The 27,994-nt window shown below is 37.9% G+C and overlaps 1 long non-coding RNA gene and 1 other non-coding gene across 2 annotated transcripts in view; one reads left to right on the top strand and one right to left on the bottom strand.

The window, feature by feature from the left end:
• The window catches only part of LOC109552215 (uncharacterized), a 292,534-nt gene that overhangs the window by 206,364 nt on the left and 58,176 nt on the right, over positions 1 to 27,994 (top strand). The window contains exon 5 of the long non-coding RNA XR_002178979.3: positions 18,207 to 18,283. This is a non-coding gene — a long non-coding RNA (uncharacterized lncRNA). The remainder of the gene's footprint in view (positions 1 to 18,206; positions 18,284 to 27,994) is intronic.
• Positions 13,163 to 13,288, bottom strand: LOC117313461 (U6atac minor spliceosomal RNA). Its single transcript, XR_004527969.1, has one exon. It is a non-coding gene; the product is annotated as a U6atac minor spliceosomal RNA (small nuclear RNA).

The raw sequence follows: 27,994 nt of genomic DNA, 5'->3' as shown, positions 1-27,994 counted from the left end.
TGAGAATGCAATTTTTGTGGAAGTCAGACATTAGCTTGCCTTCTTCCTGAGAACATGGCGACTGCACTTTAGGGGTCAAAAAACCTTCAGCTATTTAAGGAAACAGTACTAGGAGGTCATGGAATCCTCAGATGACTGCAGAGATCTCTTTAAAGGAAGACCCTCCCTATTTACTAGGGGACCTTCTTAGAAGGAAAACCAACTTTTTATTTTTGTATACCCTGCAGGCAGTTGTCTTGATGATAGGAGTCATGCTGTCACAATTTGTCCCTGAAATGCATGCAGGTCGGACTCTGTTCTCTGGCCAGGATTGTTATAGATGATCTAGTTATCCTAGATTTCCTCCTTGCAAGCCAGTTTAATATAATCACTAAGACATTCTTCTGTACCTGGATTAATGCCCATGGACCAAATGGAAAAATCAAGAGAGACTTTTAAGGAGAAAGCCACCTGACTTTCTAAGTTAGACCCTGATAACTTTGGGATTTGTTCAACTTGTTGAGTCCAGGACCCCAAGCATGGTTGTGGTCAACATTGTAGGTGGACCTCATCCTGCTACTTGGAGCCCTATTGTTAGAGGTCTTTATTCAATGCTATTATATATGAAAAAAAAAAATTTGAACTGATTTATTTCTAGACTAGCTTGTTGGATTAATCAGAGTGGCTGATGGACTATCATATTCATGAGAACATGTTCTAGAAACCAAGGTCAGACTCTACTGACCTTGTAGTAATGAGGGGTAGATCTCCTGGGGAGGTAATTCTCCATGTGTCCTTCGCATTTCTGCATGTCTTACACGCAGAAACACTGAATCCTTTTGTCCTATACTATCTTTTCGAGGATACTGGTAGAGTGAAAGCCTTGGAAGACAATGATAATGGCTTCCTCTAGAGAAAAGTGCAGATTTGTTTGCTGTACAGTATAATTAATATGGCGTCTCCATCCTGGGCAAAGATCAAGTAGCCTCATTGCCTGTAATCAAAGATTCGGATTCTCCAAGCTGGAATTCCTCTCCTGTAAACACATACTGCATATGTAGATGTCACATAGCCTTTTTTGTGCTGTTCTGTGGGTTGTGGGACTCTGAGAACCAGCACGATACTGCTGATACTCTAGAAACTGCTGTGGCTGCAACTGATAAAGTATTTTCTCTCTGATCCAGAAGGCTCATGTCTTCTGCTACCCTCCATGGAATTGTGGCAGGCCAACTTTTTAGCTTGCAAGCAAGGTAAAGCCTCAACCTCTCCAACGTTTTTAACAGAACGTGGGCAGGGTCTTGTAATTATGGTAACAAATGTTATTTTCTTTGCATTTTATTGCATTTTGTTATAGCTAATGTGTTTGTAGTGGTATTTAACAGTTGCTCTTAAAAGATTCACTCTCTAATGTGGAGGCTGACTAATCCTGATATCACCAAGTTCATCTTTTCTTTCTCATTGGGAAAATAACTGCATTAACAAATTGTGACTATTTTCTACTAGTCTTAAATAAATTAGGTCAAAATCATGTGTCATTTACTAGGGACAGATTCCTTAGAGAGCCTGTAATATCTGTGAATACTCTACTAAAACTTTTTTGTTTACAAAACGTGTATTTGTAAGGATGGAGTAGGCTTATGCTGAGTCTACAAATAACCCTCAAAATTTTAGTGGCATAACAAATAAAGTCTATTTCTCATTCACACAAATTCGGCTGGCAATGCCTGAGGAAGAACCACTTATGCAGTGAACTTAGCCATCCAGGTTTGCCTCAGAATGGGAAGAGATATTGGACTATTGCACAGGGGCTTTTCACTGCCTCAACATGAAAGTGACACATGCTAATTCCACTCACAGTTCATTGGCCAGAATTAGTCATATGACCCCAACCAAATGGAAAGGAAACTGAATGTGTAATCTTTCATATGTTTAAGAAACACAGTGCTTTCTAATTATCTATAAAAAAAAAAAGAGGAAAAAAATTATCCTTGGATTCCATTAGAAAAAAAAAAAGTTATGATTGGGTTGTTATTGCTTCCTAATGTCTGCACAGGGAAAATAAACAAACATGGCCAAAAAAACACCTTCCCCAAAGCTAGAATGGCCATCTGGTTGTTTCTGAAGGGGATGAGCTGCAAGCATTGTGTGAAACTCTCCTTACATTTCTCTGTGAGATAACTTAACAAATACTGCCAATTCTCAGCCTTGGAAATACTTGGATAAATATTTCAGAGACAGTTTTAAGTATAGTTCATATACATTATCTTATTTAAGTCTCGCAAAAACCAAGTAAAGTTTTATTAGTATTTTTATTTTAAAAATGAGGGTAGGTAATTAAGGAGAGATCAAGTGACTCGTGACCCTGGCATTTTGACCCTTCACCACCTCTTGTGCCCTCCTTGTAACATCCACGTATTTCTAAAGAATACATTTGACAGGTATTACCAAGTGGTTAATGTCTCTTAAAGCCCTACCAGGTCAGTCTTATTGTTAAAAAAAAAATGGAGTATGATCTGGTTGCAAGTGTATAGACATCTAAGTTTAGCAAAACCTAGAATATGAGGGTAACTCTGAGAGTGAAGAGAATTGAAGGCTTTGCAGTCAATCTGAGCTAGACTTTTTTGCTCCATTTTGCATCATGAAGACTGATGAGACACTTTAGGGTCTTGATTATCTGACTGATATTTGCCTTATTTCCAGGGTATACAGGACCCTATCCATATTTTAAAACAATTCTCTCAGAACATAATTGGGGCAGTTATGATTATATCTGGGATAATACTCAGAAACTGATGAATTATATTGGCAATGATGTTTAAATTTTACTAATATCAAAAATACATAGTAATATATTGGCCCTACGTTAAACAATGTTTTTTTTCATAGCACATAGTATATATATTCAAAGCCATTTTATGTCCGTTATCTACTTAGAATTTCAAACATTGGTTTAGTGAGGTAAAGCATATATTGTTATCACCATAATTGAAATGGAGAAATTGTGGCAGAAGTTAAATGCCTTTATTTATTTTTAACACAAATTAACCATATGCTCTAGAAGCCAGGTTGGGTGACAGAGTGAAATAAGATATTTCTTCTTCTTCTTTTTTTTTTTTAAAGGGTAAAGATTATATGTATTTATTTATTTTTCTTTAAGGGTTTAATGCCCTTTTTCTTTTAACATCTTTATTGGAGTATAATTGCTTTACAATGGTATGTTAGTTTCTGCTTTATAACAAAGTGAATCAGTTACACATATACATATGTCCCCATATCTTTTCCCTCTTGTGTCTCCCTCCCTCCCACCCTCCCTATCCCACGCTCCCTATCCCACCCCTCTAGGCGGTCACAAAGCACTGAGCTGATCTCCCTGTGCTATGCGGCTGCTACCCACTACCTATTTTATGTTTGGTAGTGTATATATGTCCTTCCCACTCTCTCACTTTGTCCTAGCTTACCCTTCCCCCTCCCCGTATCCTCAAGTCCATTCTCTAGTAGGAATGCATCTTTATTCCCGTCTTGCTCCTAGGTTCTTCATGACCTTTTTTTTTTTTTAATACCATATCTATGTGTTAGCATACGGTATTTATTTCTCTCTTTCTGACTTAGACTTCACTCTGTATGAAAGTCTCTAGGTCCATCCACCTCACTACAAATAAATCAGTTTCATTCCTTTTTATGGCTGAGTAATATTCCATTGTATATATGTGCCATATCTTCTTCATCCATTCATCTGTTGATGGACACTTAGGTTGCTTCCATGCCCTGGCTATTGTAAATAGAGCTGCAATGAACATTTTGGTACCATACTCTTTTTGAATTATGGTTTTCTCAGGGTATATGCCCAGTAGTGGGATTGCTGGATCATATGGTAGTTCTATATTTAGTTTTTTAAGGACCCTCCATACTGTTCTCCATAGTGGCTGTATCAATTTACATTCCCACCAACAGTGCAAGAGGGTTCCCTGTTCTCCAGCATTTATTGTTTGTAGATTTTTTGATGATGGCCATTCTGACTGCAGTGAGATGATATCTCATTGTACTTTTGATTTGCATTTCTCTAATGATTAATGATGTTGAGCATTCTTTCATGTGTTTGTTGGCAATCTGCATATCTTCTTTGGAGAAATGTCTATTTAGGTCTTCTGCCGATTTTTGGATTGGGTTGTTTGTTTTTCTCATATCAAGCTGCGTGAGCTGCTTGCAAATTTTGGAGATTAATCCTTTGTCAGTGCTTCGTTTGCAAATATTTTCTCCCACTCTGAGGGTTGGCTTTTCATCTTGTTTATAGTTTCCTTTGCTGTGCAAAAGCTTTTAACTTTCATTAGGTCCCATTTGTTTATTTTTGTTTTTATTTCCATTTCTCTAGGAGGTGGGTCAAAAAGGATCTTGCTGTGATTTATGTCATACAGTGTTCTGCCTATGTTTTCCTCGAAGAGTTTGATGGTGTCTGGCCTTACATTTAGGTCTTTAATCCATTTTGAGTTTATTTTTGTGTATGGTGTTAGGGAGTGTTCTCATTTCATTCTTTTATATGTAGCTGTCCAGTTTCCCCAGCACCACTTATTGAAGAGGCTGTCTTTTTTCCATTGTATATTCTTGCCTCCTTTATCAAAGATAAGGTGACCATATGTGCGTGCGTTTATTTCTGGGCTTTCTATCCTGTTCCATTGATCTATATTTCTGTTTCTGGGCCAGTACCATACTGTCTTGATTATTGTAGCTTTGTAATATAGTCTGATGACAGGAAGCCTGATTCCTCCAGCTCCGTTTTTCTTTCTCAAGATTGCTTTGGCTATTCGGGTTCTTTTGTGTTTCCATACAAATTGTGAAAGTTTTTGTTCTACTTCTGTGAAAAATTCCAGTGGTAGTTTGATAGGGATTGCATTGAATTTGTAGATTGCTTTGGGTAGTATAGTTATTTTCACAGTGTTGATTCTTCCAATCCAAGTACATGGTATATCTCTCCATCTATTTGTATCATCTTTAATTTCTTTCATCAGTGTCTTATAATTTTCTGCATACAAGTCTTCTGCCTCCTTAGGTAGGTTTATTCCTAGATATTTTATTCTTTTTGTTGCAGTGGTAAATGGGAGTGTTTTCCTAATTGCTCTTTCAGATTTTTCATCATTAGTGTATAGGAATGCCAGACATTTCTGTGCATTAATTTTGTATCTGCTACTTTACCAAATTCATTGATTAGCTCTAGTAGTTCTCTGGTAGCATCTTTAGGATTCTCTATGTGTAGTATCATGTCATCTGCAAAGAGTGACAGCTTTACTTCTTCTTTTCTGATTTGGATTCCTTTTATTTCCTTTTCTTCTCTGATTGCTGTGGCTAAAACTTCCAAAACTATGTTGAATAATAGTTGTGAGAGTGGGCAACCTTGTCTTGTTCCTCATCTTAGTGGAAATGCTTTCAGTTTTTCACAATTGAGGTAGATGTTGGCTGTGGGTTTGTCATATATGGCCTTTATTATGTTGAGGAAAGTTCCCTCTATGCCTACTTTCTGGAGGGTTTTTATCATAAATGGGTGTTGAATTTTGTCAAAAGTTTTCTCTGCATCTACTGAGATGATCATATGGTTTTTCTCCTTCAGTTTGTTAATATGGTGTATCACGTTGATTGATTTGTGTATATGGAAGAATCCTTGCATTCCTGGGATAAACCCCACTTGATCATGGTGTATGATCCTTTTAATGTATTGTGGATTCTGTTTGCTAGTATTTTGTTGAGGAAATTTGCATCTATGTTCATCAGTGATTTTGGCCTGTAGTTTTCTTTCTTTGTGACGTCTGTCTGGTTTTGGTTTCAGAGTGATGGTGGGTGGCCTCATAGAATGAGTTTGGGAGTGTTCCTTCCTCTGCTATATTTTGGAAGAGTTTTAGAAGGATAGGTGTTAGCTGTTCTCTAAATGTTTGATAGAATTCACGTGTGAAGCCATCTGGTCCTGGGCTTTTGTTTGTTGGAAGATTTTTAATCACAGTTTCAATTTCAGTGCTTGTGATTGGTCTGTTCATATTTTCTATTTCTTCCTGGTTCAGCTCAGAAAGTTGTGCATTTCTAAGAATTTGTCCATTTCTTCCAGGTTGTCCATTTTATTGCCATATAGTTGCTTGTAGTAATCTCCCATGATCCTTTGTATTTCTGTAGTGTCAGTCGTTATTTCTGCTTTTTCTTCGTAATTATATTGATTTGAGTATTCTCCCTTTTTTTCTTGATGAGTCTGGCTAATGGCTTATCAATTTTGTTTATCTTCTCAGAGAACCAGCTTTCAGTTTTATAGATCTTTGCTATTGTTTCCTTCATTTCTTTTTCATTTATTTCTGATCTGATCTTTATGATTTCTTTCCTTCTGCTAACTTTGGGGGTTTTTTGTTGTTGTTCTTCTTCTTTAACTAATTGCTTTAGGTGTAAGGTTATGTTGTTTACTTGAGATGTTTCTTGTTTCTTAAGGTAGGATTTTATTGCTATAATCTTCCCTCTTAGAAGTGCTTCTGCTGCATCCCATAGGTTTTGGGTTGTTGTGTTTTCATTGCCATTTGTTTCTAGGTATTTTTTGATTTCCTCTTTGATTTCTTCAGTGATCTCTTGGTTATTAAGTAGTGTATTGTTTAGCCTCAATGTGTTTGTATTTCTTAGAGATTTTTTCCTGTAATTGATATCTAGTCTCATAGCGTTGTGGTTGGAAAAGATACTTGATATGATTTCAATTTTCTTAAATTTACCAAGGCTTTATTTGTGACCCAAGATATCATCTATCCTTGAGAATATTCCATGAGCACTTGAGAAGAATGGGTATTCTGTTGTTTTTGGATGGAATGTCCTATAAATATCAATTAAGTCTATCTTATTTAATGTATCATTTAAAGCTTGTGTTTCTTTATTTAGTTTCATTTTGGATGATCTCTCCATTGGTGAAAATGCGGTGTTAACGTCCCCTAGTATGATTGTGTTACTGTTGAGTTTCCCTTTTATGGCTATTAGTATTTGCCTTATGTATTGAGCTTCTCCTATGTTGGGTGCATAAATATATACAATTGTTATATCTTCTTCTTGGATTGATCCCTTGATCATTATGTAGTGTCCTTCTTTATCTCTTGTAATAGTCTTTGTTTTAAAGTCTATTTTGTCTGATATGAGAATTGCTGCTCCAGCTTTCTTTTGATTTACATTTGCATGGAATATCTTTTTCCATCCCCTCACTTTCAGTCTGTATGTGTCCCTAGGTCTGAAGTGGGTCTCTTGTAAACAGCATACGTATGGGTCTTGTTTTTGTATCCATTCAGTCAGTCTATGTCTTTTGGTTGGAGCATTTACTCCATTTACATTTAAGGTAGTTCTTGATATATTTGTTCCTATTACCATTTTCTTAATTGTTTTGGGTTTGTTATTGTAGGTCTTTTCCTTGTCTTGTGTTTCCTGCCTAGAGAAGTTCCTTTAGCATTTGTTTTAAAGCTGGTTTGGTGGTGCTGAATTCTCTTAGCTTTTGCTTGTCTGTAAAGGTTTTAATTTCTCTCAAATCTGAATGAGATCCTTGCTGGGTAGAGTAATCTTGGTTGTAGGTTGTTCTCCTTCATCACTTTAAATATGTCCTGCCACTCCTTTCTGGCCTGCAGAGTTTCTGCTGAAAGATCAGCTGTTAACCTTATGGGGATTCCCTTATGTGTTATTTGGTTTTTTTCTCTTGCTGCTTTTAATATTTGTTCTTTGTATTTAATTTTTGATAGTTTGATTAATATGTGTCTTGTTTCTCCTTGGATTTATCCTGTATGGGACTCTCTATGCTTCCTGGACTTGATTAACTATTTCCTTTCCCATATTAGGGAAATTTTTAACTATAATCTCTACAAATATTTTCTCAGTCTCTTCTTTTTCTCTTCTTCTTCTGGGACCCCTGTAATTCAAATGTTCGTGTGTCTAATGTTGTCCCAGTGGTCTCTGAGACTGTCCTCAATTCTTTTCATTCCGTTTTCTTTCTTCTGCTCTGCAGTAGTTATTTCCACTATTTTATCACCCAGGTCACTTATCTGTTCTTCTACCTCAGTTATTCTGCTATTGATCCCTTCTAGAGAATTTTTAATTTCATTTATTGTGTTGTTCATCACTGCTTGCTCTTTAGTTCTTCTAGGTCCTTGTTTAACGTTTCTTGTATTTTCTCCATTCTATTCCCAAGATTTTGGATCATCTTTACTATCATTATTCCGAATTCTTTTTCAGGTAGACTGCCTATTTCCTCTTCATTTGTTAGGTCTGGTGTGTTTTTGCCTTGCTCCTTCAACTGCTGTGTGTTTCTCTGTCTTCTCATTTTGCTTAACTTACTGTGTTTGGGTCTCCTTTTCCCGGGCTGCAGGTTCGTAGTTCCCATTGTTATTGGTGTCTGTCCCCAGTGGCTAAGGTTGGTTCAGTAGGTTGTGTAGGCTTCCCGATGGAGGGAACTAGTGCCTGTGTTCTGGTGGATGTGGCTGAATCTTGTCTTTATGGTGGGCCGGTCCACGTCTGGTGGTGTGTTTTGCGGTGTCTGTGATCTTATTATGATTTTAGGCAGGCTCTCTGCTAATGGGTGGGGTTGTGTTCCTGTCTTGCTAGTTGTTTGGCATAGGGTGTCCAGCACTGTAGCTTGCTGGTCATTGAGTGGAGCTAGGTCTTGGGGTTGAGATGGAGATCTGTGGGAGAAATTCGCCGTTTGATATTATGTGGAGCTGGGAGGTCTCTTGTGGACCAGTGTCCTGAACTTGGCTCTCCCACCTCAGTGGCACAGTCTTGATGCCTGGCTGCAGCACCAAGAGCCTGTCATCCACAGGGCTCAGAATAAAAGGGAGAAAGAAAGAAAGAAAGAAAGAAAAAGAGAGAGAGAGAGAGAGAGGGAGGGAGGGAGGGAGGGAAGGAGGGGGGGAGGAAGGGAAGAAGAAAGAAAGAAAGGAAGGAAGCAAGGAAGGAAGAAGGAAAGAAAATGAAATAAAATATAAACGTTATTAAAATAAAAAATAATTATTAAAAAAAGTTATTTTAAGTAATGTAAAGAAAGAAAGAAAGAAGAGAACAACCAAAGTAAAAAACATACCCACCAATGATAACAAGCACTGAAAACTATACTAAAAAAGAAACAGACAGACAGAACCCTAGGACAAATGGTAAAAGCAAAGCTATAGAGACAAAGTCACACAGAAGCATATGCATACACACTCACAAAAAGAGAAAAATGGGAAAAAAAATATATATCATTGCTCCCAAAGTCCACCTCCTCAATTTGGGATGATTCGTTGTCTGTTCAGGTATTCCACAGATACAGGTTACATCAGGTTGACTGTGGAGATTTAATCCGCTGCTCCTGAGGCTGCTGGGAGAGATTTCCCTTTCTCTTCTTTGTTCTCACAGCTCCCAGGGGCTCAGCTTTGGATTTGGCCCCGCCTCTGCGTGTAGGTCGCCTGAGGGCGTCTGTTCTTCGCTCAGACAGGACGGGGTTAAAGGAGCAGCTGATTCGGGGACTCTGGCTCACTCATGCCCGGGGGAGGCAGGGGTACGGATGCGGGGCGAGCCTGCGTCGGTAGAGGCCGGAGTGACATTGCACCAGCCTGAGGCGCGCCGTTTGTTCTCCGGGGGAAGTTGTCCCTGGATCACGGGACCCTGGCAGTGGCGAGCTGCACAGGCTCCCCGGAAGGGGGGTGTGAATAGTGACCTGTGCTCGCACACAGGCTTCTTGGTGGCGGCAGCAGCAGCCTTAGCGTCTCATGCCCGTCTCTGGGGTCCACGCTGTTAGTCACGGCTCGCGCCTGTCTCTGGAGCTCGTTTAGGTGGTGCCCTGAATCCCCTCTCCTTGCACACCCCGAAAAAATGGTCTCTTGCCTCTTCGGCAGGTCCAGACTTTTCCCCAGACTCCCTCCCAGCCAGCCATGGCGCACTAACCCCCTTCAGGCTGTGTTCACGCCGGCAACCCCAGTCCTCTCCCTGCGCTCCGACCGAAGCCCGAGCCTCAGCTCCCAGCGCCGCCCTCCCCGGCGGGTGAGCAGACAAGCCTCTCGGGCTGGTGAGTGCCGGTCGGCCCTGATCCTCTGTGCGGGAATCTGTCCGCTTTGCCCTCCGCACCCCTGTTGCTGTGCTCTCTTCCGTGGCAGCGAAGCTCCCCCTCCGCCACCCGCAGTCTCCGCCCGCGAAGGGGCTCCTAGTGTGTGGAAACATTTCCTCCTTCACAGCTCCGTCCCAGAGGTCCCTGGGAGGGAGCTGTCCCTATTCTTCTGTCTCTGTTTATTCTGTTTTCTTCTGCCCTACCCAGGTACGTGGCGAGTTTCTTGTCTTTTGGGAAGTCTGAGGTCTTCTGCCAGCATTCAGTAGGTGTTCTATAGGAGCTGTTCCACATGTAGATGTATTTCTGATGTATTTGTGGGGAGGAAGGTCATTCCACGTCTTACTCTTCCGCCATTTTGATGCTCCTTAAGATATTTCTTAGATGTCAAAGAATGTGCACTCTCCACAAGGTGAAACAGTGAGTCAATGATGGAACTAAACTGAATCAAATGTGATTTTGTTAAGGTCTCAATAGGGTAATATTTTGATACTCTAGCTCTGACCTAGTTCAATTAAATACAAACAGAAAGAGAAGTTATAATTCAAACTGGTTTTGTTCATGGTTCAATTAATAGATAATATTTTGAGACAATTAAGTATATTCATGATCTGTTTTCCAGTTTTAGATGCATGATTTTGTTGTGAGCAAGTTGCTAATTAAATTGGAGCACATTTAGGAAGGAAACAGAAGGAAGTAGTTATTTTCTGCAAGGTTATGTGCCTACCTCTCCATCACTGCATCTTTACTAACTGTGAAATACCTGCCATTATCCCCATTGTATAGATAAGGAAACTTAAAACACCATGTTGGTTAAGTATCTTTCCCTCAGTTAGCCAATTGGAATGTGCAAAAATTAGAATTGCTCTAATTTGTTCATAGGTTTTATGACTTTCAAGCTCATCTGACCTTCTGGAGCAGTATGTGCCTTCTATGTGTAAGATAGTTTGGCTTTTCTATATGGGCAACTATTGCTAATTAACGTTCTCCTTGTTTTCACTTAATGAGACTATTCTCTGTGCAAAACCTTATGACATGTTTTCATCTACTTAAATAAGACAGAGCAAAGGCTTTGTCAATGACCTTCTTAAAAATATATAGTTTAGTTTACAATTGTATTAGCACATTGAACTGTTTTCTGTGACAATGCTCACATCTGTACATTCTGGTAAACTCTTTCCAGTCACATCTGTTTACTGTCATACAAATATGGCCCATACAAAGATGCCTAAATTCCCGAGGGGAAATCTATTCAAATTCATGGCAAAGTGATTTAGAATAAGAAAGGAGGATAGAATTCATAATTCTACATCTGGCTTTGGGAGAGTTACCATTTAGATTCAGTGCTGACCCTGACTGAGAGATTTGTCTTGATATTAAGAAAGCTTTTTTATACCACCATCATCCCTTCAAGCTAGGGTGTTATTGCATCTTTCAAGAAATTGCAAACTAATAAAATCTAGAGGAATTCATTGGGTTTCTAGAGAGTTTGAACTCCACACGTGCAAACTGTCAGCTTTAAGTAAGTCATGCAAAACTCTATTTAAATGATTCGGCCTCTCCATGAATATGGGAAATGGGAAATGTTACTAGGTAGTTAGAATAAAACGGTTTGAATGGCAAGGAATAGATTAAACCTGTTCACAGTCACTGAGCAGAGATGATAAGAGATGATTTGAAAGTAGAAATAGTCATTTGTGATGGGTCTCGTTGTTAACACACTAGCATGTGTGAAGGCAGTAGAGAGCATGGGTGAGACCCATGAGCATGCCTTTATCTCTATAAATCAAGCATTCACCAGAGGTTTCTTCCTGCTAGAATTTCTCATACCGGACCTGACTTCCATTCCCCAACCAACCCACAAGGCCCATGGAATAGAAAGAATAGAAATACATCAATGAATGCAAATCAGAAAACCCTGTGGAAAAGGTCCCCTGAAGAGATCTTGGCAGGGTGGTTCCTAACTGACAACCAAGAATTCATGCGAGAGAATGCTAAGGGCAGGTGACTTTAAATATGTGTGGCTGAGAGGTTCAGAGCACAGCTTGGGCCTTTTACAGAGCTGGATTCCAACCCTGCTTCTGTCCCTTTCTGTCCTTTGTGTTAGCCTGATTGGGCAAGTTACATAATTTCTTTGAGTCTCAGTTTCCTCATTTGTAAATGAGTGATAATAACGGTAGTGTTCATCTCATCATGGATTGAATTAGGCCATATATGCAAATGCACAGCATGCAGCTGCCTGGCACTCAATAAATGTTATCTGAAATTCAAAACCAAAAAGAAATCTATCAAACTTAAATACTTTTTGTTTGAATACAGAAGCAGTATGTTTACCAACATTCTAAATAGCTAAATAGTTCATTAACCAATATTGTTAAATTCTTACTCTGCATCTAGTTCTGTCCTTCTATAACAGAAGCCCTGGAATCCCCAGACACTGAAGATGAGACATCCTTTACTAGAAAACATCTTATTTTCCCCATTCCATAAAATCCATCAAGTTTTCACACCTTGAGGCTTTTATATTTTACCACTTGCAAAATGTGGGGCTTTTCTGACACCTTTCCATGGCACAAACCCCTCTTCCCCTCTGTTCTACTCTGGAGGAAAAAGTCACGTGGCAATTGTCTTCTTCTAATTCTCCTCACCTCTTTCAGACTACCTTTTAGTGTAAAACATTTCCCGTGACTGCTAAATCTCTTTGGTTATATGCACTGGTTAATTACTTTCCAAAGCATCTGTTGCTTGTCAGGCAAACATGTTCCATGTGTTTGTGAAAATGGCTTTTCTTTCCAGAAAATTCACTGAAGACATTCTGTAATACAGGGAATAAGAAAATGAAGTCCCTCCCATGTGTTAGGCACCTGCTATCTATCAGGCACCCCTCTAATAATTTCCTCCAATCCTTTTAGTAACCCTGTGAAATAGGTAATATTACATTTTACACATCAGGAAAAGGAAGAATTGTGGAAATCAAATCATTGGCTATATAAATAAAATTTGAATCCAAGTATTTGTATTACTATCAAGTGTTGGGGGCAGTGTTTTCTGATTTGATATTTGGATTGTGGGAATCATATAATGAAGACATATTACCCCCCCCTTTTAAAAAAAAAAAAACAACAACAGTGGTTAGATGCCACGAAGTAAGTGGCAATGCCTTAACCGTATGCGTGTTGTTAGACCCGAAGTTCTCTTCCATCCTTGTCAAGGGGAGTGGTAACCTTCTCTCCTTTCATACAACACATTACCCCCTTTTTTAAAACAACAGTAGTAGCCATGAGCACGTCCACCATCACAACCACCACCTAAAATCCACGATAATCTGTGGATCACAGTGCATCACTCTCAAGGGAAAAGTTCTATATGCAGTGAATAAGCACAGAGGGCAAAATAAGTGTGGCAGGCAAATTTCATTGATCTCCAAGATTCCTGCCCCTTCCCCATTATATATTCCCTTTATAAACCCCTCCCCTTGAATGTAAGTGGGACTTGTGAATATAATGAGTCATCACACCTGCGATTATGTTACATTATACAACAGAAAGGATATTTCAGATGTAACTAAAGTCTTCAGTCAATTGACATTGAGTTACTAAAAAAGGAGGTTATCCTGTGTGGACCTGATCTAATCAGATGAGTCCTTAAAAGACTTCAGATAGATTCAAAGTGAGAGAGTTTACTCCTGCTTGCATTAAAGGAGAAAACAACCATGTTGTGAACTGAACATAGAGCCATGTGGCAAGTATACCAGGTCAGCCTCTAGGGGCTGAGGGCATTCCCTGGCCAATAGCCAACAAGCAAATGAGGACTTTATTCCAATAACTGCAAGGAACTCAATTCTGCCAACAGCCACTCACCTTGGAAGAGGACCTTGAGCCTTAGGTGAGATCACAGCCCTGGCTGACACCCTGATTTCAGCCTGAGGAGACCCTGAGCAGAAGACCCAGTTAAGCCATTCCCATGGACATCCTTTTAAGCTGCTAAGTTTGAGATAACTTGTTACTCAGTAATAGAAAACTAATATTCAGTACATTGAGTTAACTGTCAAATGAGTGATGGATGGTAGGTACTATGAGCTCAATAAAGTAGAAATAAATCAATTTGTTGGGAGGGATGTTAATATTGCTGCAGAAGAAGAATCTTCAACTCACTGGGGATAGACGCTCTATACCAAACTTTTCCATTCTACTCTCCTTTTTAATATGTCATTTTCTTAGGGTGGTTTCCCCAGAAGCAGGCCCTAAGACAAGGATTCACATGCACAAGATTCTTAATGAAAATATTCCCAGGGAGAGCTGAGCAGAGAAAGGGAAGAAGCCAAGCAAAGAGACAATTTCAGGCAAAACCCCAGCTGTAGCTGAATCTCACATTGGCAGTCTAAAGTATTATTGTACACTAACATTTATCCTTACTTGGGACCAGAAGTTTGGGGTTTCATGTTTGGCAGCAGTCAGTCACTGGCGAATAACATCCCGGTGCTGCCATTGCCATCTCACTACAAATATAAGCAACATCAAAGGCAGCTCCAGTAATTCAGGGGCAGGTCTTGGAAGGGAGACACAGGAGAAGACAGTTAAAAGAAAAACAGAAGGAGGTGGACTTCTGGCTTCCAGTCCAGTATGAAAGAAGCTTGGAAATGACCATTCTGTTCTAACAAGAAGTGAAAATCTGAGCAAACTAAAAAATCAACAGCTCTTCTTAGATCCATACGAGAAGTGAGGTCACAGGAAAAGCCAATGCCCCCTAAATTGGAGAGAATGGCAGGCCAATACAAAGAATAACAACATATTAGAGCAGAAACCTCTGAGGAATTAATACAGGATAAGAAACCCTGAACTATAATTGATGGATTTCTGGAGACTCATTGTGTACAAGTCTGAGAGTTAAAAACTACAGAGGGACTCAGTCATTGGGAAGCCCCACACTTTTGTGAGTTTTACCTTCCAGAGCTTTAATCAGGTTATCATAGTGAATGCTGAAAAAAATTCCCTCATACTTCTGCCAGGGGAAGGAGAAAAGGGACCATTTTGAAATATGCCAGAACATTCTGTTCTCCTTAACAAGGTCTACCCTCAGAAGAATCTATTTTACCACAGCCTAAACTATTGGGGTTTTATCAGAACTCAGCTGACCTGGGGGAAGAGGAAGAAAAATTTCTAACTCCAGGCCACTCTACCATACTGTCCCACTTAAATGCAGGGGAGAGCTGAGAGGCATGTATGAAGTTCACAGTCTAGAGGCACAAGCTCACTAAAAGTCTGAAACCTAATCAAAGAACTACAGAATGCTTCCTCTTCCCCCAAACCTTACTATCACATTACTAAAGGCCTATTTATGGCAGTTCCATTTACCTAGCACATCATGCATAACTTTCCAGAAGAACTTACAATACACATGAAAAGGCCAAAAACACAGTTGGAAGACACAGAGAAAGCATCAGCAATCAGACTCAGATATGACAATGATGTTGGAATCAACAGGGCAGGAATTTAAAACTACTATGATTAATATACTAAAGAATCTAATGGATAAACTAGACAGCATGCAAGAACAAATGAGCCATGTAAGCAGAGAAAAAATTCTAAGTAGGAACCAAAAAGAAATGCTAGCGATCAAAGCACTGTAGCAGAAGTGAAGAATGCTTTTACTGGGCTCCTTAGTAGACTGGGCATGACAGAGGAAAAAATCTCTGAGCTTGAGGATATCTCAAGAGATACCTGCAAACTGAAAACAAATAACAGAATATCTCTGGGACAACGATAAAAGGCATAACATATTTGTGATGGAAATAACAGATGGATAAGAAAGAGCAAAGGAACAGAAGATATATTTAAAAACATAATGAATGGGACTTTCTCCAAATTAATGTCAAACACAAAACCACAGATCCAGGAAGCTTAGAGAATATCCTGTAAGATACACACCAACAAACTACACCTTGAAAGGCAGTATGGCAAAACTCACATAGGGAGAAGTAGACAATCTGAATAGACAATGTCAAGAGAATGAAAAGATAAGCCACAATCTGGGAGAAAATTTTGCAAAAAGAATATTGGATAAAAGACTGTTATCCAAATAGACAAAGAATGCTTAAAGCTCAACAATAAAAAAACAAACAAGCAAATTAAAAAATATGCCAAAGACCTTAAAGATACCTCAACAAAGAAGATATGCAGATGGAAAATAAGCATAGAAAAAGATGTTCCACATCATATGTCATTAGAGAAAGGCAAATTAAATGACTTCCTAACTACACACCTTATTAGAATGGCCAAAATCCAGGACACTAATAATACCAAAGGCTGGTGAGGTTGTGAAGCAACAGAAACTCTCATTCATTGCTGGTGGAAATGCAGAATGGTACAGCCAATTTGGAAGAGAATTAGTTACCCAAAAGTGCTGAACACTTATGTCCACACAAAAACCTGCACATGAATGTTTATAGCAGCTTTATTCATAATCACCAAAACTTGGAAGTAACCAAGATACCCTTCAGTTGGTGAATGGATAAGGAAATTTTGGCATATCTAGACAATGGAATATTATTCAGCACTAAAAAGAAATGGGCTATCAAATCATGAAAAGACATGGAGAAAACTCAAATGCATATAACTAAGTGAAATAAGCCAATCTAAAAAAAGGTGCATACTCTATGACTCCAATTACATAACATTCTGGAAACGGCACAACTATGGAGACACTAAAAAATTCAGTGCTTATCAGGAGTTAGGGAGGAGGGAGGGCTGAATAGGCTGAGCACAGAGGATTTTTAGTGCAATGAAAATACTGTCTGATACCATGAGTGTAGATATATGTCATACATTTATCCAGATCTATAGAATGTGTGGGGGCAGGTATATATGGGAAATCTCTGTACCTTCCTCTTCATTTTTTATGAGCCTAAAACTGCTATTAAAATAAAGTCTATTAAAGAAAAGAAAAATACAAGGGGAATATGATAATATACCAGAAATTTGTAAAAGGATTCAAGTGAATCTGGGTGATGTATCAGTAATATCTATTACAATTATGTACCATTGACAAGATTACAATTAACAGCTTAATAACTCTGGAGTCCTGCTTCTAAAAATTAAAAAAACAGTAAATTGACTAAGAAAATGTGCCTTTTAATACTACTATAACTGCCATTCATTAAATGACTATTATGTCCCAGACACCATTTCAGTTAATAAGTAGCACAACCTTATGACATTAGTTCTACTACAATCCTCATTTTACACATCAGGAAATTTTGGTTACAAGAGATAAAATAACTTGGCCAAGTGAATGTACCCTCTAAGTGGGTGAGCTGAGATTTGAATTATCTGAGTCAGATCATGTGTCCATGCACTACATTAAGCCACTATCATTTTCAGTAGGTTTAAGGTATGATGTTGGCAAATTATCTCAGATAATAACCATAAAAAGTGTTTACCATGTGCCAGAGTCTTCTAAGCACTTTATGTAGATTAACTGTCTTAACACTTCGAAAGAGTACATGTCTTTATCATTTTTTTGAGTGAGGTGTGTTATTTACTATGGTCAGCCAATGCATGACAATGAGAGATGTTTAATATCCTGGAAACATTGTGCTCATAATTTCTTTATCTCCCTCCCATTCTCCTTTCCTTCCTTTCCCTTTTTTTCCTTTGTATCTTGATTTAATCTTTAACTAACTTGTATTGGACACCACATTTCAGCAAAAATCATGATGATATTAATGAGTTACAAAAGAGCAATTAAATATGAAGCCTGCTCTCAGGACCTTACAAAAACTTAGATGAATGCATAAATGCTTACAGCATAAACTGAAGAGGGGGGCTCAGAGAGACTACTTCATAGATACTCAAAGAAGGAAGAAATTGAATTTACAGTTGACCATTGAACAACATGGGTTTGAACTGCACAGGTCTGCTTATGAGTGGATTTTTTCCTGGTAAACACTATAGTACTACCTGATCCACAGTTGGTTGAATCCACCAACACAGAACTGTGGATTCGGAGGGACAACTATGGGACTTGAGCATCTGAGGATTTGGGTAGATGGGGCGGGTCCTGGAGCCAATGCCCAAGCATTGTTCAAGGGTCAACTGTATTTGAAAATATTGACAGTTAAAATAGACTTTGAAGGATAATTGGATTCATATTTATTGTGATGCAGGGATAAACCATCATCGGTGGAAGGAACAGTAGGAACACCTTCATAAGTTAGGAAGGAGCAGCTTTTCTGGTATCCAGGTAAGCACTTCAATTTGGCTGTGGCAAAGAAAAGATTAGGGGAGTGGTATGTAGGTCGGTGCCAGATTGTCTACTCTAAATGCCAAGTTAAGAAGTTTAGGCTTTAATTTTCACTCAAAGTTCAAAGTTCTAATTTCTAAGTCCCAGTTGGATGAGAAAACTATCAGATTTTGGACAACGCTTAAACGTGTATTTTTACTCAGGGTAATTGTCTATCTCTTGATGCGAAACCAAAGGGATATTTTAGGAGTTTCTTTATTTTGCTGTTTCAGTAGACACCAGAGAAGAGAATATTAGTTGAAGTTCCTCTAAGATATTTTCTTATGACCAATGAACACCTGCCATGAGATTGTGTTTCTTTTTGATGTCTTTTTAATCAGATTACCAATTTGCAGTTAGAAAACAAAGTAGCTAAAGCTGCAGTAAGTCTGGAAGCACAGTAATCCTCACCTCCCTCTCAAATCAGCATTGCTTCTATTGAGCCTGCTTATTTGTTTTTGTCTCTATTCAAGAAGAGGGATAAAAACCTTATTTATGAAGCTTTCATTAGTGACCTGAAATACCACCACAAAGACGATGGTTTTTTTCCTGTGTTTATTTAGACAGTTATTCACTTACAATGTAGGATTGTGGAATTGAGCACAGAAAATAATGGACAAGTACTTATTAACAATTTCATTATAAGCCAGTAAATGTAAAATCTCAAACTGCATCTCATCATATCAAACTAGATGGATTTTTGACTGACTTCCAGGACTTCAGTTAAATAAATAAGTAAATTTCTTTTATTGAGAAGTTCTAACACCACAGACTGTTCCCCACTCTGTGCCTGAGCGCTTATATGCAGGAGGAACATGCAACTTATTATCCAAAGAGGAATGGTTTTGACAGGAAAAGAAGGAGATATTAACAGTTATAGCAGCATCTATGTGAACTGTCCCAGGCTAACTGAGATACACTGTCACCTGATTTATTGGAATTTCAAAGAAGCTAGGAGATCTAGAGTATATTCCTGATCCATTGTCGACTTTAGCAGTGGGTGCTGCTTCTAACATCTACTGATTTCCTACACTCTGACAAAAGATGCTTCGTAGGGCTTGTTGATGGCAGGGGAGTTTGTGAGCTCCCCAAATTCTCATTCTGGCCATTACTCACACTGGCCTAGGGAGATGTTTGAATTTCATGGATAGATAACTTTTCCTTGGAACTCAAACTCAAGGATCATATGATATTGTTCCAGATAATGAAAGACTCTAAGGAATACAAAAGGAATTTTGTAAATTCCCTATCTTGAATACCTCATTTAAGAAGTATGTTGATTTTGACTCTAAATATAGAATTGACTCATTTCAACTCCCTTTTCGTGGTAGCTACATGATTTATGAGAAACATGTCTTTAATAATGTAGAGGAAAGATATTTTCCAGGAGGTGCATCAGTGTTGCTATCTCTCTTAGCACTTAGAATCTCAGGAAAGAAGCATAGAGTAATGGACAGATCCTTGTGGGTAGGCAAGCGATATTTCAATGCTAGCTCTGCACTTCGTAGCTGAGTGATTCTGGGTTAGATGCTTAACCTACCTGGACCTTAGTTTCTTCATTACCTCATAACACTCCCTATGAATCAAACATTCTGAAAAGCACTTTACATGAATCATCCCATTTTAACTGCCACAACAACACTTTGAGGTAGGTTTTTTTTTGTTTTTTTTTTCCGGTATGCGGGCCTCTCACTGTTGTGGCCTCTCCTGTTGCGGAGCACAGGCTCCGGACGCGCAAGCTGAGCGGCCACGGCTCACGGGTCCAGCCGCTTGGCAGCACGCGGGATCCTCCCGGACCGGGGCACGAACCCGTGTCCCCTGCATCGGCAGGCAGACTCTCAACCACTGCGCCACCAGGGAAGCCCTCATTTACATATTTATATTTCCAACTAGTGTGTACTTTCCAAGGGACAGAAATTTTGCCATTTTTGATCACTGCAGACACAGAAATTGATGCTCAATAAATACACGTGAAAGAAAGGAAGAAAGAAGGAAAAAAAGAAAGGAAGGAAGAAAGAAAGGAAGTTGCTAAAAGTGATACATCTATTCAGGATTTGAATTAGGAGTTGAACCCCAGTAATCTGAACCCACAGTGCTTCACTACTCCTTTATATTGTCTTCTTAGCTTGAGGTGCCACTGTGAAAATTAAATGAGAAACTTCCTAAATATGAGCTCAGTGGATATGTATTCACTCCCCTTTCTTCCTCTCAGATCTGTGTCTCTTGGATTACTGGGGATTCATACGCTAGAAAATAAAGAAACATTGCCTTGCCCAACTCTCAAGGGACGCATTCATACTGGAGAGCTCATTTAATGATTTACAATGGATGAATATCTCTTTCCTTGGCAGGAGATCTACTTAAAGAAAACAAATTAAGATCAGTTACTTTATGCATTTATGGGACCTGATCCAGGAAAAATCCATAAAGAAATTACTTCATCAGACTCAGTCTTTTTCAACAGTCTAAGCTACTTTTTTAATGTTCCTGATTAGAGTAGACTTTTGATGTACAGTCACTATTGTTATAATCACAGTAATTGTTATGATTATTATTTAAGAAAATAACATTAGCACCTTCAAAGATGCACAAATGAGTAACAAGGTAAAATTTGTAATGTTTCCGAAGTGTGAATTTGAACCTTGCATGACAGGAGACTGGTATTCATGGTAAAAATTATAGATATTAAAAAGTGAGCAACTTGAGGATATGGAAAAATTGGAACTTTTGTACTTTGCTGGTAGGACTATAAAATAAGGAAGCTGCTTTGGAAACTGCCTCAAAAAGCTAAACACAAAGTTACCATGTGACACAACAATTCTACTCCTAGATATATAACCAAAATAATTGAAAACAGAGACTCAAACAGATAATTGTATGCCAATGTTCACTGAAGAGTTATTCATAGCAGCCAAAAGCTGGAAATAATCCAAATATTCATCAGCAGATGAAGTGATAAACAATATATACATACAATGGAATATTATTTATCCATAAAGAGGAATAAAGTTCTGACACATGCTACAACAAGGATGAACCTTAAAAAATTATGCTAAATGAAATAAAACAGGCACAAAAGAACAAATATTGTATAATTCCACTTATATGAAATATATAGAATTAGCAGAATCAGGGAGACAAAGTTGATCAGAGTTTACCAGCGACTGGGGGAAGAGAGGGGTGGGGAGTTATTGGTTAATGGTTACTGAGTTTCTGTTTGGGGTGATGAAAGAATTTTGCGAGTAATGATGATGTTGCACAATACTGTGAATGTAATTAACGTCACTGAATTTTTCATTTAAAAATGGTTGAAGTGGCAAATTATATATATATATATATGTATATGTATATATACATATACATATATATACCATTACTACAATTTTTAAAAAGTATATAGTAGTGTGACTTCTCATTGTCTTCTCATGCCAAATGTAGTTAACTCTCATAATGCAATAGAAGGGTTTTTTGGTAAAAAAGAAAAGGGTATTTCTTGAAAAATGGAACTCTGGATGAACTTGAAGGAGTGTTGAACTGTGGTAAAGGAAAAACATGGCTATCCACAGTAGTATGATAAAAGAGGAAGCTTGGTGAGAAATGTCTTATGACCAAATTTAAAAATTTGCAGACTTCTCAGGAGACACTTCTGGTGAATGCTGTGGTTACACTGTGCCACAGAAATTTCCAGAGTTGCACTAAAATCTGCATAATGGTATCATCCAGCATGAGAAGAGGCCTCAAAATCAATAATTTGGATAATTTGGAGTTAGATTATATAGGCATCTTTATTGCAGTACCACTGACATCATTTAGTACGTTAGTGCACATAGCAAATTACCAAGAAAAAGATCCTGTCGTCAGCAGTTTCCAAACTCAATTTACCGTAGAATTTATTTACTCACATCATCAGTAAGACAAATACTTATCCCAGACTGCAGTGTTGTTGAAACTGCCACACATAGTATCTGCTTTCTCACCAAATGGGAGGCCAGGGGGGATAAATTGTATTTTTGATAAAAAAAAATGTTTATATTCCTCCCTGAATGAGGATTTCTCTTCCTTACTCTATGGATGTCAGGCTTGCTCATGTGACTTTCTTTGGCCAATAACATGTGAACGGAATTTCCTGAGAACTTTTAGGAGCCAGTGTGTGGTATTCTTCCCTCTTCCGTGAGAAGAGAAATGTTCTATGTAGAAGCTGCTCTATCAGCCGTATTAGTGATAGAAGTGTTCTGAACATGGGAGAAGAAGTGTGAATATTTGTGATCAGGAAGTCAACTGTGGTAGACAGTATTATTGCCTAAAAGTATCTTCTACTTTTCCCTGTAAAAGGATTACACTTTTCTGTCCCAATATCAGGCTTGTGCATGGGACTCACTTGGCCAGTGACAGGTGAGCAGAAATAATGTGTCTCCTGTCTCGTGAGCCGAAGCATGGTGTTCCCTATTCACGACATTGTGAATATTCCATGTAGATATACTGTTCAGTCAGTTTGGATCCTGGATTAAAGATGACATAAAGACGTGCTGCAGTTGATCTAATGACAGAGTATGGTATGAGTGAGAAATAATCATCATTATTTTAAGCCACTGACATTTTGGAGTTGTTTGTTACCTCCAAACCTAGCCTAGCTGAACTAATATTGATAGATTAGGAAGCCCAGGATATACTAATTAATTATCCCATCCCCCGGAGATATTGTGAATGGTTCAGGAATAGGCTCATAGGTTAAATCAGGCTAATTAACATTCTCTTCCCAGATTCTAATTTGAAGAGTTGGTTTCAAGGCAATAAATATTTCATCCCATTTTAGTAATGGAAGTCTTACAGTTGCCAGGAATACAATCATTGGCTACTATGAGAACCAATCACTTGGTGATAGCTTTTAAAACTATTGATGCTGCAGGTTGGTGTTAAAACAGAATTTTCAGTGCTTTAGAACTATCTCCTTGAATTTTAAGAACCAAATCTTAACAGTTTTATGGTGCCAGTGCTTAGTTATCTCCTATTGTTAAATTGTAACAGTGAGTTGATGCACCACACGTTGTAGATTAGAAAATGTTGGGCTTCCCTGGTGGCGCAGTGGTTAAGAATCCACCTGCCGATGCAGGGACACGGGTTCGATCCCTGGTCTGGGAAGATCCCACATGCCGCGGAGCAACTAAGCCCGTGCGTCACAGCTGCTGAGCCTGTGCCCTGGAGCCTTCAAGCCACAGCTACTGAAGCCCGCGCGCCTAGAGCCCGTTTTTATCTACTAATATGTCCTGTGTTTCTTTGGAGGGAGGTATGTCATACATAGCTATCCCCTGATTTGTTTTTATGACAGAATCAATCTCCAGAGATTAATGATTTGTAGAACTTATCTTGGAAAACTCTGCTCTATAAGTAACTCGTGGCTTCTGAATGTCTTACATCACGGAGCGTGGAAGTCCAGCTCCCTGTAACCCAAATAAATGTTGTGTTAATAATTCAAAATACTAAACAGAGATGTGTGTTCTGACCACTATTAGTGAATTCATGGGGACATAATTTACCCCCTAGGGACAAACTATTCTTTATCATTGTTTTCTGGAGAAATCATGGAAGAAATTTTTATAGGTACATATGAGATTAGTGACCAAAAAGCTGAGTATATAGACCTCAGCTCCAGAAGAGTACCTCATCTACCTTACTCTTATATCCACTTGAAGAACCTGGTGTCTTCAAGAATTCGTGCATTCTAATCGCATAACTTTATTACTATACTTAGCAGACACCTTTTAGAATATGAGTCCATTACACACCAACCAATTCTCTAAAATCTTTAGGCCAGTTTATATTTCCTTGGAAATTGTGATTGGAGTTAAGAAGCTGCTTCTGAATATATTAGAAATGTAGCATACACACTTAGAAGATAAGCATGAGCATGTTCTTCTCTATGAATGAAAAACAAAAACAAAAACAAGGAAAGTGAAGTCTACAGAGACAGAGGAGATGGGAGCAGATGTCCCAGGAAGAGCTAAGTTTCAGATGGCCTTACACTTTTGGGTTCTATAAAGGAGAATTGTTGAGGTTAGTACCTGCATCACAAAATTATACTGAGGATTAAATGAATTGATACATGTAAAGTACTTAGATAGATACCAGGCATAAATGTTCAGTATGTGTATTATTTATGTATATAGAAAGCTCTGGAATAGCTTTTGTTTTATGCTCTGGAAGCTACTAAAATTTTACCTTTATCAATACTTTTAGGCAATTGTATTATGATATGGCTTGCTGTTTTTTCTGTGTGTGTGTGTGTGTGTGTATACATACATATATGAGTGCATAATTAGGTATTATCTGTCTTAGGGTTTATTGAGGTATTTCATTCCATGAGTTTAAAATTTTCAACAAATTTGGGAAATTTGAGCCATTATAACTTCAAATATACCATCTACTCACTCTACACTTTTTCTTCTGAGATGTTCATTACAGGTATGCTAAACTACTTGATATTTTCCCACAGATACTGAAGTTATTTTTATATTTTTCAATTTTTTTTTCTCTTTGTGTTTAGTTTTGACAGTTTCTATTTCTATACTTTCAGGTTCATTAATCTTTTATTCTGCAGTCTCTAATTTGAGGTTAATCTTATTCAATAAATTTTTCATTTCATATATTGCATTTTTCTTTCTAGAATTTCCCTTTGATTCTTTCACCTTTATATTCATGATGTCCTGTAAATTATTGAACGTATTGTTGGAATTGTTTTGATATCCTAGTCTGCTAATTTCATCATCTTTAACATTTCTGGATCTGCTTTTATTTACTAATTTTTCTTCTGGATTGGGTCACATTTTCCTGCTTCTTGGAATGATTAGTGAATTTTTTATTAAATGCTGAAATCGTCATATATTATGTTGTTGGAGGTCCAATTTCTTTGTATCGTTCTAGAGAATGTTGAGTTTTGTTCTATCCAGGTAGTTAAGTTACTCGCTATTGGATTAATCCTTCCCAGACTTGTTTTTAAGTTTTTAAAGTCATTCTAGTGAAGTCTTTACTTTAGAGATAGTTCAGCCATAGCCCTAAGGCGTGACCCTTCTGGGCTGTCTCCTGGATGCTCTTGGTATTCAACAAGGACTGGCAATTTTGAGATGTTGGAAGTCAAATATTTTCAAGCTCTGTGTGAGCTCTCAGAATTGTTTGGTTTACCATTCTCTGTTCTTTGCCCAGCCTCATGGAGCTTCATAGTCAAAGCTCAAGGGTTGTTTTCTGCATAGCTCCTCCTTTCCTGAAATCCTTTTTATAAATTCCAGCTACCTTATTTTGTCTAAACTCTTATCTCTGTTTCCTCAACTCAGTGGGACTGCCATTTTTTCTACTTATGATCTCTCTTAATGTATCACTGTTTAGAAGTTGCTTCCAGCCAAAAATCTGTGGCAAATTTAAAGATCATCTTATTTGCTTTCCTATTCTCAAGTATCACAATCTTGTGCTGTCATCCACTGTCTGAAAAAATAGCTTTTTAAAAATACGTAGTATTTTTTGTTTGAAAAATTTCTTAAGAGAAGAAGGGTAAGTCGATCCAACTTATTCCATCACTGCTGGGGATGGAATTTCCATCATTATTATTGCTGCTTTTAGAAATTACAAGAGTGGGAATGCATTTTGTTCCCATAACTTTACTAGTTAACCCCATCAATATTGTTTCTGATATTCTCCTGCTGCTGCTACTGCTCTTGGAAGACTTAAGTATTTTAGTAATGCCATCATCTTTTCTGGGCAAAAATAGTGTTCCTTAGTAAACTAGTTTTGTCATAGACTAAATCAGAGATATATGTGCTCTAAATAAACTTCCGTCCATAGGTTTTACATATTAATTTTAGTTACTTTATCGAGTGCCTACCATGTGTCATATTTTATGTAAATGATCTCTTATTTACCTGATAGACTGTATATGAAGTAGTTATTATTTTTTCACTGTAGAGATGAAAATTTTTTATTTCAAACATTTAATTAACTTACATAGCTAATAAGGTAAAGGGCTATAATTTGAACTCAAGTCTTTCTGCCTCTTTATTAAGTACAGGAAAAAGAAGAGAAGCCAAGTTAGAAACAAAAGGTTATAGTCACATGTCTTCTAGCGATACATACTAGAAGTGTGGGCTGCAAAGTACTTCTTGTTGGAGACTAATTGTCCACAATGAGATAAGAATACTGCTTCAAATGTAGTTGAGACACTAAGCAGAGTGTTAAAGTTCTGCTGACTATTTTCATAGCAAAACTTTTTCGATGAGGGAAGCAGTGAGCTACATTTTCTTTAACATTCTGTTGCAAGCTGCTTATTTCATCATCAATTATTAACAGAGAGCTCGGCACTTGGAGTAGCACTGTCTTACACCCGCTGTTTTCATAACATGAATGACTTGTGTAATTTTTCTGGACCTCAAAAATAAAGAGATCTGAACAAAAATAACTTGAACATCTTTTCCTGCTCTTAACATCATTTAATGATGATAAATTATTTACAAATAAACATACATAACAGTGACAGAATGAAGTAAGTATAATAGCAAAGGCCTTCATTTTTCACATGAAGGCACTGAGAAGTATCTGAAAAAATATTAAAATATTTCTATGGGTAGTTGAAGTATTGGAAAGCTGAAGCTCTAGACAGCGTGGTATCTAAACACAAGCTCTGTTGCCAGCTTAACCTCAGTTAACGTTCTCTTTGCCATTTACTATCTGTGTGGTCTTGAGCAGTTTCTTTAAATGCTGAGTTTCAGGTTAAATTATTTGAGAAATGGAGGTATTAATGCCCAGGGCACAGAATTTTTGTGACTGTTAAATGAGTCCATGAATTTATAAGGATTAGCTCAGTACCTGTTATAGTGTAACTGCTTAACAAATGATATTATTAAATAAAATATCTGCATGTGTATTCTTCTGAAGTCACATAGCCCTTTTACTTTACTTGTCTTATATTGCTCATATAGCCTCACTTTATATATAGTGTATTTGGTTAGTTTATCCCCATAATTACGCTATAAACTCCTTCAGAGAAGATAGTATGGCTTAGGAAAAAATATGCAAATAATTCATGTACAATCATTATGACTGAATAAACAGATAAATTAATTAACAGCTTAAATTTACACCAAATACTAAGTTTTGCTGAGTTACACAATAATGTCACTTTCAAAGGTAATTATCACCTAAGCACAGCATGGTGCCTTGGAGAATAATTTGAATGCTTGATACAAAAACCTCAGTATTTTTCTTTAATTTTTTTTTGCTTATATCAGTTTTCTAGGGCTATCTTCATACAAACTGGGTGGCCTAAACAAGAGAAATGTATTTTCTCGCAGTTCTGGAGGCTAGAAGTCTAAGATCAAGGCAGATTTGGTTTCTTCTGAAGCCTGTCTTTTATCTTGCAAGATGGCTGCTTTTTCCCTGTGTCCTCAAGTGGTCTTTCCTCTGTGCCTGAGACCTTGGTGTCTCTCTGCATGTCAACAATTTCCTCAGATTAGATTAGGGACCACTCTAACAGCCTTGTTTTAACTTAAACACTTTTTTTTTTTTAAACATCTTTATTGGAGTGTAATTGCTTTACAATGGTATTTTAGTTTCAGCTTCACAACAAAATGAATCAGTTATATATATACATATGTTCCCATATCTCTTCCCGCTTGCGTCTCCCTCCCTCCC

This window comes from Tursiops truncatus, chromosome 8 (genome assembly GCF_011762595.2).
Source record: "Tursiops truncatus isolate mTurTru1 chromosome 8, mTurTru1.mat.Y, whole genome shotgun sequence".
Classification (NCBI taxonomy): domain Eukaryota; kingdom Metazoa; phylum Chordata; class Mammalia; order Artiodactyla; family Delphinidae; genus Tursiops; species Tursiops truncatus.
Note: the sequence above shows the minus strand (reverse complement) of the source record. Positions and strands in the feature narration are given on the sequence as shown.